This window comes from Camelus dromedarius, chromosome 10 (genome assembly GCF_036321535.1).
Source record: "Camelus dromedarius isolate mCamDro1 chromosome 10, mCamDro1.pat, whole genome shotgun sequence".
Taxonomy (NCBI): domain Eukaryota; kingdom Metazoa; phylum Chordata; class Mammalia; order Artiodactyla; family Camelidae; genus Camelus; species Camelus dromedarius.
Window position 1 is genome coordinate 36,481,743 of NC_087445.1, and position 15,608 is coordinate 36,497,350.

Below are 15,608 nucleotides of genomic sequence, written 5' to 3' on the forward strand. Positions count from 1 at the left end.
CCCTGACTCTTCTATGTAGCAGCATTATGCAGGCTTATGTAATTGAAAATAATACTAAATTACTAAATATATATAATTTTAGATTATTCAACTCAAGGGAAAGGCTTATTCATCTTTCAAGGGCCTGCTAAAGTGTCTCTATCCTGTGACCTTCTGAGACATTTCAGAGGTCCTGGTATAATCCACAGCGAATTACGTTACTATCATTATTCCCGCTTTACAAATGAGGAAGCCATGATCTGAAGGGTGATTTGCCTGTTTAATGGAAGTAAATGATAGATGAGAAAATTTAAGCCCATTCTCTCAACTAGTACACTAGAATGAAGACCAAGTCTTGGTATTTTGAGTAGGTAAACCATTCTTGGGCTTGAGAGGCACTGAACGTGTCAGTGGGTTGTGTTACAGGAAGAGAGTAAGATTATAGTATTTATTGAGACGCTTCAGCCTGAATTCCCTCTTGGGGAATTCCACTATCACGATCCCAGGAATGAGACCCCTCTATGACTTATAGCCCCTAAACATTACTTTCAGAAGCCATAGGACATGCCTAGGGGCAAACATTTTACAGAGTCTCATTTCTTAAATTAAAATTGAGTAATACAGCTTAACAGGTTTGTTGATGGCACTGCATTAAGTGATTGGAAGCTACCAGATAGGAAAATAGAGACAATAATCTCTGCTTCTAACTTCTCCTAAATGTTTGTTTTCTCTCAATGCAAAGTAGTATTTACAATTTTGTATTACTCTAAGCTCAGCACTTCGAAAACTGGCCTGACATCTTCTACTGGGGGTGAAGAATGAAACAGTTGTGTTAATCTAATGTTGGTATTTACTAAGATTTTGATAAATAAATCCCTGTTCTGAAAGGGAACAATGCCCTTTTGATAAGCTTCGCATATTTCTTTTCCAAGAGTATTCCAAATAGGTTGACTACAAATATTTTTGCTAATGAGATGGCCTTGAAATATCACTGCTGTGATTATAGGCTTAAGTAGTGAATTTCATTAAGTCGCTTGAGTCCTACTTTTGATGGCATAGTAAATCTCGGAACAACCATGGGCAGTAGCCAGATGTAGAGCTTTTCTGGATATAATTAACTTACTCTAGTGCAGCTACTAGCTATTTTAGCATAGGAATTCTAACTCAGTCTCAGGCTACTTTAAGTACATAAGACAATTCAGCAGTGTTATAGGGATTCTTCATGAACCCAAAGGATTAATTAGTTTAAAAAAGAGACTCCAGTTTGAGAGAGGCATGAAGATATTGATTAAATTCTCCCTTTACTTCACTAATATTCACTGTAATTTGGTTATAATCTAGGCACTAATACCTGGCACCTCAAGTAATATTACATAGTATACTCATGAAAAATTTAATTTAATCAAATTTTACTATTTTTTTCCTAAGTGATATTCTGCTTTATCAGTTCTTAGACGGTTATTCCTTTTGATGTAAATCCTGCTGAACTCAAATTTTATTTGTGAATGTGTGTTGGCATTCAAGGCAGATATAGGGATTTTTCTAAGCCAAGAATGTGCATGGCCTTGGAGACACATGCAGAGTTCCAACAGTAGTGCAGAGAATGCCCGTTTCTCCACCTCTTCATCAATGCTGTTTTGAAGAGACCAGGCCAATTGTCTTGTAGAGTGTTCCATATTTTGAATTTATCTATATTTTCTGAGAATTGTCTGGTGATGTTTAACTTGTTTCTCTATCATCTGTATTTCCTGTAGACTTGAAATTAGGTCTAAAAGCCTAAGTAGTTTCAGGTTCAATGTTTGTGGAGCAAATACTTCATAGGTGATGCTGCATACTTCATGATGCATTGCACCCCGGGGCACATCATGTCACAGTCCTCTATTCATGATGCTCAGTTATGATGGTACCCTCCATTGTGAAGGTGCATTTCTCACTTCACGATTAGAAAGTAATTGATGGAAGGCATTTATTTAATGTTATAAAATGCTGGTCATATTTACATTTGTTATTGGCTAAGGAATTAATTTCTACTGCTGAGGAAGCAAAGTTTGTTTGTTTGTTTGTTTGTTTGTTTGGCGCAGGGACTAGGGTGGGGATTCCAGCACTTCTCAGTTCACACCAGGCAGATTCCCACCTATCAGTAAGTCCCAGAGGATGATCTGGCCAAGGAAACCTTAGACAATTCTGTTGCAAAAATCATTTTAAGGGTTAAATGTAGACAAAAGTTTAAGCCAGGGTAGACTGGCTTACCCTGTTATGGTGGGGTAATTTTAGTTTTATTTACTTTTTTAATAGGAAATACATTCGTGTGATTCAAAGTTCAACATGTATAAAGGGTAAAGAGTGAAGGGCCCCCATTCTAGTTATCTCTTGCTACATAGCAAACCACTCCAAAATAGTGGCTTAAAAGAGTAATGACATGAGGGGAGGGTTTAAAAAAACAAACAAACAGTAATGACATCATTAATGGGTAATGAAGCCAGGGTCAGTGGGTCCGTTCTCCTTCAAGGTCTCTCATGCAGTTACTGTCAGAAAGTGGCTAGAGCTGGGATCGTCTCAAAGGTTTCCTCACTCGTATGTCCGGTGCCTGAGCCAGGAAGACTCAAGCAGCTGGGGCTTCTAGGGCATTTCTCTTCTCTCTCTCCTGGAGTGACTGTCCCAAGGGGAACCTGCGGATGCTGCACAGCCTTTTCAAGCACTGCCTTGGGCATCACGCAGCACCAATTCTACTGCATTCTGTTCATCAGGGCAGTCGCAAAGGCACAGCAGGCTCCTAGAAAAGGGTCATAGACTCCACCTCCTGATGGGATGCAGATCAAAGAATTTGCAGCTGTGCTTCAAAACCATGCACCCTCTCAGGCTCTTTTTACCCCAGCCACTCAGTTTACTTTTACCAGTGCAACCAATGTCACCAGTTTCTTGTGAAGCATTTAAAAGCTGTTCTATATACAACATAAGCATACATATTCTTCCCACTTAGCATAATGTATGCAGTGTTCTATACCTTGTTTTTTTTTTCTTAGCAATATTTCATGGAGATTATTCAAATCAGTCCTTAAAAAGAATCTTCATTTTTAAAACACCCTTATATAGGGGGGGCGGAGAGTGGGAAGGGATAGACTGGGATTTCAAAATTGTAGAATAGATAAACAAGATTATACTGTATAGCACAGGGAATCACAGAGGAAAAAATGTGATAATGAATGTGTATATGTCCATGTATGACTGAAAAATTGTGCTGAACACAAGAATTTGACACAACATTGTAAAATGATTATAAATCAATAAAAATGTTTAAAAAAAAACACCGTTATAGTATTACATTATGTAGATGTACCATAATGATTTGACTATTCCCTTGTTAATGCATATTTAGGTCATTTATAATTTTTTAATATTACAAACAACACTAATATAAATAACTTTGAACATACGGACATAATTTTCGATGTATGTAAGCATATTTTTATTCTAAATTTCTAGATGTAGAACTGCAGGGTTAAAATAATATGAACATTTAAAATTTTGATAAGTATGCCACAATGCCCCTAATAGAGGAGGCAAACATTTTTACTCCCACCATGCATGAGAGAGTCCACTGCCTCAAACCCTTACAAAACAGAGATTTATCAAATGTTTTGGGTTTTGCTAAGTAAAAAGTTAGTCTTAATTTGTGTGATTTTAATGTGCATTCTTTTTATAAGTGAGTTTGAGCACTTATTTTCCTATGTTTAAGAACTACTTGTATTTTTTTCAATTCCTGAAAAAAGTTAAAGATCGTTTTAACATAAATGTTTGAGATGAGCGAAAAGTGAGATACTCCACATTTTTGATAAACCTAAAGACCTTTTAATAATTCAAAAAGTCCTTGTTTCCTGACTCCTGTAAGTGAGTGAGCTGTGAGCATTTATTCCCTTTGTGATTCTTGGAGTTACTATGTCTCTCAAACCCAGCCTGAAATTCCCAGATGGGCAGTAATGGCTTTGAGATAGTATAATTAGATGATAAACACTCTTTATCAGGGAAGTTTTTAATTTAAGAAAGGTTTCCTTGCTATCCCCTAAGGCTTACTATATAAAACTTTCATTATTTCTGCAAACCTTTAACAACCTGATTTGAGGTGAATAATTTGTCTTTGGATTTTGTGTCCTTTCCTTCAGCTTCCTCCTTATACTCCACATTTACTGTCTTTTCCTCTCCCTCCTCCCTCAGCTAATATTCCATTTTTTTAATTCATGGGATACATGCAGTTTAGGCCAGTACAGTGACATGATGTAGTAAAGTAACAAACAGAATGTTGGCAAAATTCCGTAGGCAAGAGAGAGGACAAATTGGTGTGGTTGGGAAGACACTAGTACTAGACCCGGGAATCTGTCACTCAGTCACCTTGCCGTGGGCTGACTGTTCAGCTCTTCCAGGAATCCATTTCTCCACAGGAAAATGAGGCCAATACTTAACTTACAAAATTGGGTTGTTGTGAAGATGAAGAGAAAGAATGTTTTCAGCTAACATTTATTGAACACCTCTTAGGTCCAGGTGCCTTCATACACTTGTTCTCATTGGTCCTCAGAGAAGTCCACTAACTTTCCAACTGACTGACTATATTACTTCCTCAGGACTGTCGTAACAAATTACTACAAATGGGTGGCTTAAAAACAGACATATATATTTACACAGTTCTGGAGACCAAAGTCTGAAGTCAAGGTGTCGACAGGGTTGACTCCCTCCAGAGACCCTGAGGGAGAATCCATTCCATGCCTTTCTCTCTGGCTTCTGGTGGCTGCCCACAGTTCTTGGGATTCCTTGGCATACATAAGCATCACTCCAATCTCTGCCTACACCTTCATGTGGACTCCCCTTCTGTGTGTCTGTCTTCTTTTCTGTCCCTATAAGGACACTTGTCACTGAATTTAAGGCCCACCCTAAATCTGGGATGATCTCAAGATTGTGAACTTAATTATATTGATAAAGACCCTATTTCCAAATAAGGTTACATTCACAGGTACTGAGGGTTAGGAATTGGGTAGATCTTTTGAAGGTCAGCATTCAACCCACAGGGTGACCAAGTGAAGAACTGAATCCAGGTTCTTTCTGATGCCAAGATCAATGTACCATGGACTCTGCCATGCTCTCTCCTTCTTTGAAACTTCTTTGCCAGTGCTACCACCTCACGGTTTCTTCTCCCCCTCTTTCTGGAACTATATAGTTCCCTGTGCTTCTAATTTATTCCAGAAAGTAGCCTGGGCAACTGGAAGAAATCGTTGAATTCTACTAAGTTCTTCATTTGCTTATAAGGACATCTCCTGCCTGAATAATTTTTAAACAGTAAGTTCAGTTGTGCACTTGGGAATTGTTAAATCATCTGAGATTATAGCAAAAATAAGAAGATAGTTAACATTTATTAATTGTTTATTATGTGTTAAGCCTGTGCTGAGTGCTTCACACTCATCATCTTGTTTCATCTTAGGGGATAGTGACTGTTCCTATCTCTCGCTTACAGAAGAAAATGAGGTACAGAGAGGTTAAGGAACTTATCTAAAGAAACAGAGCTGCTACGTAGTGGAGCTGAGATTTAACCCAGGCACCTGGGTTAACCCCACACTTTTGAAGCTAGGGGAGAGTAACATGACCAGTAAAACTCCTGTCATGGAGTCTGTACCCCTACGACCAGGCCAGGCCGGAGGCAGTTGGGCCTAACACAAGAAGACTCGGTAATTGTGAAAGTTAACCACGCATTTCTAATAGGAACAGATTGGGCATTCAGATGTCTCTTTCTTTTCCCTCATTTCAGTTTGGCAAAGTGACACTGTTGAAAGTTATTTGGAACTGTTGAGTGAAAAGCACTTGGAACTTCAGCTCAGTTTTTAGGGAAAAAAAAAATCAGGGTATTTCCTTTCTATCATTACTATTCCATTCCCTTTGGTCTGGAGTTTCCCTATGTATTCATTACTCAGAAAAGTTGTTTTGAATTTGTCAGCACATTATAATGTAATTTTGCTTAAGAAATACAGCATTTTCCCCCACCACAAAGGCTGAATTTGTTTTGGTTTGCCATTAATGTAAAACAAATTTCCCTTCACCAAGGTAATATTATAAAAAGCTACTTAACTTGATACTTAATACCTAATATAATAAAAAAAAAACTACCTAAGCTATACGAAAGGATGTTGTAACTCAGATATAGGCAGCACTATAATTCTTTCTTTCTGATTAGTATTTTAAAATTATTTTTAGCTGATGCAAGAAAGATTAATCATTAATATAATCCCAAAGTCTAAACAAAAGCTTATTGTTTTCAGAGTATATTCATTTATTTTTAATGTTCATGTCTATTTTTTTAAACGGCTTTGTAAACATATCTTAACTACTTAAAGCATTAACTACACTGTCTGCCATTCCATCTTCTGAAGGTTAAATTCTGACCTTTACCAGAACTGCTCATCGTCTTCTCTTGGCTATAATGCAATTCATTAATGATGGCATATTTACAGCTTATATGAAAAAGGTCATCTTCTTTTGTACATTGTCCTCTTTTAATTAACTTCGGATTTGAAAAAGAATTTAAGCCTAAAAGTCCTTCTGTTAGATTTATTATTTTCCTCTTAAAAAACAAAGTCACTTGTATTTAAAGGATCAAGATAGCTTGTTTTACCTCCAAAGCAGTCTTTGTAAATCTTGCATTTAAGAGGTTCTTGGGAATATGTGCTTGGATTCAGGATTGCAACATAATTGCACTAGGAAGAGCAAGATTAGGGAACAGAAACAAGAGTACTGGCAAGAAAGGAGAAGATTGGCACTCTTGCCCCTTTGCTGAACTGCGTCTCCTCAGCATCTGATTCAGCAAGTCACCAGGACAGCAAGAGGTAAAGAGATGTGGAGTGAAATTGCATTGCAACTGGCCAACACTGTGTTTTGACTTCTGGAAGTCATCACAAAGAAAACTAACAGTTGTCTGTAAAGCTTTTATTTTCTTATTTGGAGCAACTTACGTGCCCAAAATGAACATGATTATTCTCGCTCATTATACTGTTTTTAACCTTTCTAATCATTTGAAAGGAACAAAATGTCCCCCTTGGATTTCTACAGGCCATAGATTTACTTGACAACAGTGAATTCAGGGAATTTCCTAACACCTCTGTGGGGAAGCTGTGTTTTTCATTGTAGAGTCAGGGAAGCTGAAGAGCAGAGAGTACGTGACTTGCTAAAGGTCAATCGAAGATCAGGGAATATTTGGCTCCAAACTTCCTATGCTAATTATTATTCAGTTGCTCTCTCCCTGATTTATGCATATATTTAATAATTGGCTTTTCTTTAAAGCTGCAGAAAGTGAGTCTGAAGACTTTTTACAAAAGAAAACCAACTTTTGGTATTTTTGTTATCAATAAGCACATTCTGCTATTCTTGATTCCAAGTCTTTTAAATCTTTTTTCGTTGCCCAGAGACTATCCCTGGTAACCACTATTCTATTTTTGTTTCTATGAATTTGACTGTTCTGGGTACCTCATATAAGTGGAATCATGTAGTATTTGTCCTTTTGTGTATAGTTTATTTCACTTAGCATATTGTTTTTAAGGTTCATCCATGTTGCAACATGTAATAGAATTTCATTTCTTTTTGAGGCTGAATAATATTCCATTTATGTTTATACCATGTTTTATTTATTAATTCATCAATTGATGGCATTTGGGCTGTTTCTATCTTTTAGCTGTTATGATAATACTTCTATGAACATTGATGTACAAATACCTACCTGAGTCCCCACTTTCAATTCTTTTGAGTATATATCTGGCAGTAGAGTTGCTACATCACATGGTAACTCTATGTTTAAAATTTGAGGAACTACCATACTGTTTTCCACAGTGGGTGTACTGATTTATATTCCCAGCAGCAATGCACAATGGTTCTGTTGTATCTGCTTACCCATGCACAGTAAAGCCTATCTACTGACACTGGGTTGTGCTGAAGGAAAGTGCAGCATTTATTGCGGGGCCCTGTACAAGGAGTCCAAGGTAGCAGGTACTCAAAAAGCCTGAACTCCCCAGTGGGTTTCAGGAGAGTATTTTTAAAGGTCAGGTGAGAGAGGGGATCACAGGGTGTATGATCAGCTGGTGCAGTTCTCTGATTAATTGATGGTGAGGTAACAGGGTGGTATCACAGGGGTTAACATTATCAGTCCTTAGGCCTGGGGGCTTTGTGCTCATGGTCATCAAGAAGTTAGCATTTTCCATTTGGTGGGAGTTTTCATATCTGTAAAGCAACTCAGGAAATGTGCATCAGATACTATGATCTAGATATATGTGAGAGGAGCTAAAGCAGAGGATATGGGGGAGGGGTCTGTCCCAGGAAGGCCCCATAGGGTCCTGCTCGGCTCCAGTTTCTCCACATCCTCACCAACATTTATTACTTTTTTTTTTTTTAATAACAGCCATCCTAATGGGCATGAAGTGGTTAATCGATTCTATTTTAAATAGTATTAGCTATAGTGGACATGTGTCATATTTGCCACAACTCATCTTCTGAATAGCTTTTCTAAATATGGAGCATTTCCACGTTATAAGTTGGTACCTCTCCAATATAGATAGAGCTCAGAGTTCAAATCCCCAGCTCCCTTTGCGGCTAAAATAAAATCACATAACCTAGACTCCACTCATCAGATGCACCTATGCCAGATTTTAATTCCTAAATGACTAATAAAAAATATAAGCCCAGTTCAGTGCTTCCATTTTGTTGGTTTGAGTGGTGGCAATGGAGCCTGGCTTTGGGGAGTGTTCTCAGTTGCAGTAGGTCCCATGCAGTCAAGCTCCTGAAGTCTAGAGTGACAGTGGCATTTCTTCATCAAGCTATTTCTGTGGCATGATTTTGGGCATTGTCTCTGGAAGCCCAGCCTCAAGCCTATTTCTCCAACCAAAAAAGTCCACTACAATGTAATTAAAAACTTCATTTACATATTCAGTTGAATACTCATCTTCACCCTACCGCATAGTACCAGCTATGCTTCTGCCTGAGAGCCTCGAAGTGCGGAAAGGGCATTGTCTATGCCTTCACACTTCTATCTGTCTTCTTCCTCTAGCCTTAGTTCTTGTGGTACAGGGGCAGGGAAGATGGATGAAGAAAAAAAGGAATGTTTGCCTAACTGGTGCCTTTGTAGTTCCCTCTTTTATAGCATTCCCCTTTCTGTGGCCTGGGTCTAAATATTGGTTCTCTAGTGGTAGGCTGTTCCATACATTCAAGTGACCAGAAGCTGTGGAATCTGCTCAAGATATCATTAAAGAATGGCCAAGGGAGATTCAGTAAAGCATGACTGAAGGCAGTAAGTGGCCAAAAGTCCAACCAGTTCATATTTGTGCCTCTTTGAATTTAGATTTTCTAACATGCTTGTTATTTTATTTTATTTTATTTAGGAATGAAAAAAATCGAGGTCTTCTTTATTTGGCTCTTTCTACTTAAAAGGGGAGGGATTTTTGTGGGAATGTATAATGTAACATAATTTTTTTGGAAATCTTAACAACTTTTTTAAAAATGGAAGTATAGTTAGTTACAACGTATCAATTTCTGGTGTACAGCATAATGTCCTGGACATGCATATATGTACATATATTTGTTTTCATATTCTTTTTCATTAAAGGTTATTACAAGATTTTGAATATAGTTCCCTGTGGTATACAGAAGAAATTTGTATTTTAATCTATTTTTATATATAGTAATTATCATTTGCAAATTTCAAACTCCCAAATTTATCCCTCCCCACCCCCTTTCCCCAGTAACCATAAGATTGTTTACTATGTCTGCAAATCTGTTTCTGTTTTGTAGATGAGTTCATAGTGTCCTCTTTTTTCTTTTTGTTTTTTAGATTCCACATGTAAGTGATATCATATGGTATTTTTCTTTCTCTTTCTGGCTTACTTCACTTAGAATGACAATCTTCAGGTCCATCCCCATTGCTGCAAATGGCATTATTGTATTCTTTTTTATCACTGAGTAGTATTCCAATGTATAAATATACCACATCTTCTTTATCCAGTCATGTGTCCACGGACATTTAGTTTGCTTCCATGTGTAGGCTATTATAAAGAGTGTTGCTGTGAACATTGGGGTGCATAACATGCTAGTTATTAAAGGTGCTGCCACTTGAAGGCCCTGCTCTATATTCAGGTCTCGCTTCCAACTCTTCACATCACCTGAACCCATCTCCTGACCGGAGAGATCCACTCAGACTTGATTTTACCACCCCTCCCCCTGGCCCCAGCATAGTCCATGGTGGAACACCCCACAGATGCCAGCTGCTGGAGTCCTTGCTAGATGGGTCACCCTCTTGGGTGGGGTGCTGGCAAGACAGCTCAAGCATGGCTACTTATGGGCCCACAGGAAACTTAACACAGCTTTACTACACCAAATAGAGTACAGACTTATACACACTTGCATTCTCTCTGCCCTGCAATCTTTTTTCATTTATCTCCCCCTACACATATAGGTACAGGGCATACTGTACAAACAGAAGCCTGACTAAAGAATAAGATGTCAAAAAGACATGCTAGATCTCTGACAGTCATATTTGGAGCACTTTTCATGTTGAGGGGATTTGAAAAAAAAACAGCTTCCCTTCTCTCTCCCAAGGGGAGAGGAGGGAAAAGCCACAGTGCTCTCATCCTTCACCAGCAACACCTAACTCTCAGAATTCTCCTTTCTTTCCCTAATCTCCTCTTACAGAGACTGGAGGTGGAAGGGTGTGTGGGGCAGAGGCTGAGGGTTCTGGAGCCCATTTGGCTGCTTCTTAATAATCCCTGGAAGAATTACCACTTGGTTTCATTTCTCTTTCCATACCTGAACAATAGGTCATGTCCAACCAGCATTCTACTACATCATTCCCTGGATATTTATTTTTGTTATCTGTGGACAATAGCTCATGTTCCACTGAGCAATCTATTGCATCCATTCCCTGGGCAAAAGCCCGTTATCCATACTCTCCTTTCAGAATTACATGTATTTGCACTTCATGCAAAGGCTATTCTTCTTGTGTCTTCAATGATCTATCCTTATGGGTACAATTTTTGTGCCCAGGGATGTTAACCAGCCGAGCATAGAACTGTTGTACTGTACACTGATTCCTAAAGATCCCAGATGGGGCCCCCTAAATCTTTACCAGGATTGTCGGAAACCCTAGAGAAACTACAGAACACCAAACACAAGGAATACATTTAAAAGTGGCTAGAGAATAAAGATAGATTGCCTACAAAGGAGCAACTATTAGAGTGTCAAGAAACTTCTCAACTGCGTCAACAGAGGCCAGAGGGTAATAGAAGAGTTATTTCCATATTGGAAGATAAAGATATTTTTCTTCCTTCTGCATCCACCATGCACTTTCATGCTTCCCAGATTCTCAGTCTTTTAATGGTGTCATTTTGTTCAGAGCAATCATCAATGTTTATATTGTTATGAGTGTAAGTGTGGCTTGCTTTTGAGTGTATGTGACTTGCTTTCATCATCTGAATGTGTTTAAGATCTTCTTCCTGTCCCCACTGTTTTGATATTTCACAGTGATAAGCCTTGTTTTGCATCTATTTTCTTCGGTAGTTCTGAGCATTTAGTGAACCTTTCAATCTGGAAATTCATATATTTAAGTTCAAGGAAGTTTCCTTATTTCTTTGATTTTGTTTTTCTCATTTATTTTTTCTGCTCTTTCTTTCTGAAATTCTCATTATTCAGACGTTGGCCTTCCTAGACTGTTATATACAGTGTTTTATAATATAACATTGTATATTTTCTATATAAAATACATATATACAATTATAAATTTATGTAATATAATGTTTATGTAATATAATATATATATTTCTCTTATTTCCTTTTCTTTGGTTTATGTTCTACTTTTGGGAAGACTCACCTGAACTTTCAAACTTTCTATTTAGTGTTTCAGTTCTGCTATCATGTTATTAATTTCTAAGGGCTCTTTTATGTTCTCTGAATGTCCTTTTTAAAATAGCATTCTGACCTTGTTTCTGGGACTCAGTATCATTGCTTATCTTTTTGAAGATATTAATAATAGTTTTATTTTGAAGTTTTCTCTTCTTTTCATGGTTTGATTTTCCTCCAAGTTGTTTTACTCTGTGGTCCGTTTGATCTTTATCTTATGTGTTATAGGCATTCTTCAACTGTCTGGTAATATTTAGGTGCCTGCTCATGTTTAATTGTGGGTGAGTAAAAACACTGATTGGAAGATCTGAATGCGTTTCATTGGAAGGTGTTATGGCTATGCTATTTGTTGGGGGGAACCTCAATATCAGTATCTTAAGTGTTTTCTCTTGGGCTGGTCAGATACCCCAGAGATGATGCTTCCAGTCTTCTAATTCTTCTTTCTGTGTAACTGAGCACGACCCTGTGGGGCCTTCCTGGGTCAGACCGCTCCCCCATATCCTCTGCTGTAGCTTCTCTCTGAATTACCCAGATAATAGTATCTCATGTGTATTTCCTGAGTTTTTCAGATGCTATAAACCACCACCAATGGGAAGAAATTAACTACTTAATGATCGAGAGCACGTAGCCCCAAGACCTTCTGGTGCCTAGAGATTGATAGTGTTGACCACCCTGTTACCTCAACATCAGCCAATCAGAGGATTGTGCACAAGCTGATCATGTACTCTGTAAAGGCCCCCTTACCAGCCTTTGAATGTGCTTTGCTGAAACCCTTTAGGGAGTTCTGGGTTTTCTTGGGCATAAGCCATCCCGTCCTCCTAAATTGGCCCTGAAATAAACCTTTCTCTGCACCAAACTCCAACATTTCCATTTGTTTGTCCTCATGGTGCTTCAGGCACACAAACTTGTCTTCGGTAACACCTGGAGAGAAAAGGTTTGGTCATAAACATTTTGGAAGCTAGGTGTGTGAACAGGGCTTGGAAGTGGGGTCCCACTCAGCTTTCAGTGTCTACATATTCATGTACTCACCCTAGTTTCAGTATGGTATGGTACTCTTGCTTTTTACCTAGTTTGTTTCATCCAAGTCCAGTATACCTCTGTTTTGCCCTTTCCAGAGAATAAACATTCATTCTTTTGCTAGGGTGTTGTGATGGTTAATTTTATGTGTAACTTGGCTGGACTAAGGGATGGTTAGATAGCTGGTAAAACATTATTTCTGAGTGTGTCTGTGAGAGTGTCCCTGAAGGAGATTAGCATTTGAATTGGTGGACTGAGTAAAGAAGATCACCCTCACCAGTGCAGGTGGGCATCATCCAATCCTTTCAGAGCCTGAAAGGAACAAAAATATGGAGAAAGGGTGAATTTACTCTTTGCTTGAGCTGGGACACCCATCTTCTCCTGCTCTTGGATATCAGCATCCTGCTTCTTAGGCCTTTGGACTTGGACTGAGTGACTCCATTCAGCTCCCCTGGTTCTCAGGCTGTCAGCTTTGGACTGGAGCTACACCCCTGGCTCTCCTGGGCCTCGAGCTTGCAGACAGCAGATCATGGGACTTCTTAGCCTCCGTAATTGCATGAGCTGATCCCTCACAATAAATCTCTTTCTTTATATCTCTATATATCCTTTGGTTCTGTTTCTCTGAAGAACTGACTAATACAGGTGGGGAGGAGAAATCATCCATAGTATGGGGTATGGAGGGGAGCTAGGAAACTAGTGCTTCTCAAGTGGCTTTTCTAATCTTCCTTATTTTAATCCACCCTCTTCATGCCCATTTCCAATGTTACCTGGTGTCACCATCTCCTGGACTCTTGATAGTGATACAGAGTTAACCAAGCCAGCTTTGAATCTGACTTTCTTTGATCTGCTTAGTCAGTTTTTATATATCCATCTTCTTTCTAGCTTCTAAAACTTTGTTGTTGTCCCCTCTCCCATTCTCCATATTCTTAAATGTTCATACATTTCTAAATAATATCTATCATTGTAGCTTTTATGTGGTTTCTAGAGAAGCAAAATTTGGATAAGTATGTTCAATCTTCCATGTTTACCTAGAACTTTCATCTAGAAGACTCCATTCAACAGAACTGTTTTTTATGATAGATGTTTTCAAAGGTTTGGAGAATTGACCTCTCTAGATCTTTGCTGAAAAAAAGTTACTAAAGGATATACTTCAAAAATCAGGAGACTGAATCTTGAAGAAAAGCGTGGAATGCAAGAATCAGTAGACATGGGAACCTGGTGGAGACTCAGGTGGATGCCACCTATGGGGAAGTTATTCCTTTCTGGAGGAATGTGGGGATGTCTTCGGCCCAGTATAGATACTTAGCAAAGATATGGAAGGCAGCTCCCACTGCAGAGCATTTCCAAGCTAGAGTGAAGGATGGAAGCCACTCCAGTCCATTGCCTTTTTCTGGAATGAAGCCTAGAGGTAAGGGAATTGTTTCCCCATGGAACATCCCCCTCCCCTACCACTTTGAGAGAAATTCTGCAACCAATGAGGTAGATATCTGGAAGTCTAATCCAAACCTGCTATGGGCGAGTGAATAAATAAAACTTCCTTATAACAAGAGAAGTTAAAAATGTATATGGAAAGTTGTCAAATGGTCATGAAAAACCCAACATTTTCAGTTTGGGAGGAGTTATAGGGGCCTCCAGCAAATTCAGAAAAAAACATATCTCACTTTAAAGTTTCTTTCTTTTTCTCAGAAGACACATTTATTGGACACAGACAGACTTGCCCCTCAGGCTATAATATAACCAGAGCCCAAGATAATTTCCTTTAGCCTCTAAAAACAGAATCCTGTGAGGCGCCTCTTGATATATTCCATTCCATCTTGTTTGCTCCACCTCAAGTATTGTCAAATAAAGATTTCTGTTTTAATCCTAAAACTATCTTCTTTTTTTTCTTGAAGTATATAGTTGATTTAAAATATTATATTAGTTTCAGGTACAGCATAATGATTCAGTATTTTTATGGATTATGCTCCATTAAAATGTATTTAAAGATAATGGCTATAACTCCCTGTGCTATATAATACATCCTTGTTTCTTATCTATTTTATACATGGTAGTTTTTAATCTCTTAATCCCATACCCCTAATTTGCCCCTCCTCCCTTCTCTCTCCCTTTGGTAACCACTAGTTTGCTCTCTATATCTGTGAGTCTACTTCTTTTTTGTTACATTCAATGGTTTGTTGTATTTTTTAGATTCCACATATAATTGATATCATATAATATCCATCTTTCTCTGTCTGACTTATTTTGCTAAGCATAATATTCTCTATCTCCATCCATGTTGCTTAAAATGGCAGAATTCTATTCTTTTTAATAGCTGAGTAATATTCCATTATGTCTTCTTTTTTATACATTCTTCTGTTGTTGGCATTTGGATTGCTTCCATATCTTCGCTATTGTAAATAGTGCTGTTGTGAACAATGGGGCACATGTGTCTTTTCGAATTAGTGTTTTCATTTTCTCCAGATGTATACCCAGGAGTGGAATTGCTGGGTTATGTGGTAGTTCTGTTTTTTAGTTTTTTGAGGAAACTCTATACCATTTTCTGTAGTGGCTGTCCCAATTTACATTCCTGCCAATAGCCGACAGGAGTTCCCTTTTCTCCATATCCTCCCCAACATTTGTTATTTATATGCTTTTTGATGATAGCCATTCTGACAGGTGTGAGGTGATCTCTTTGTTGTTTTGATTTGCATTTCTCTAATATT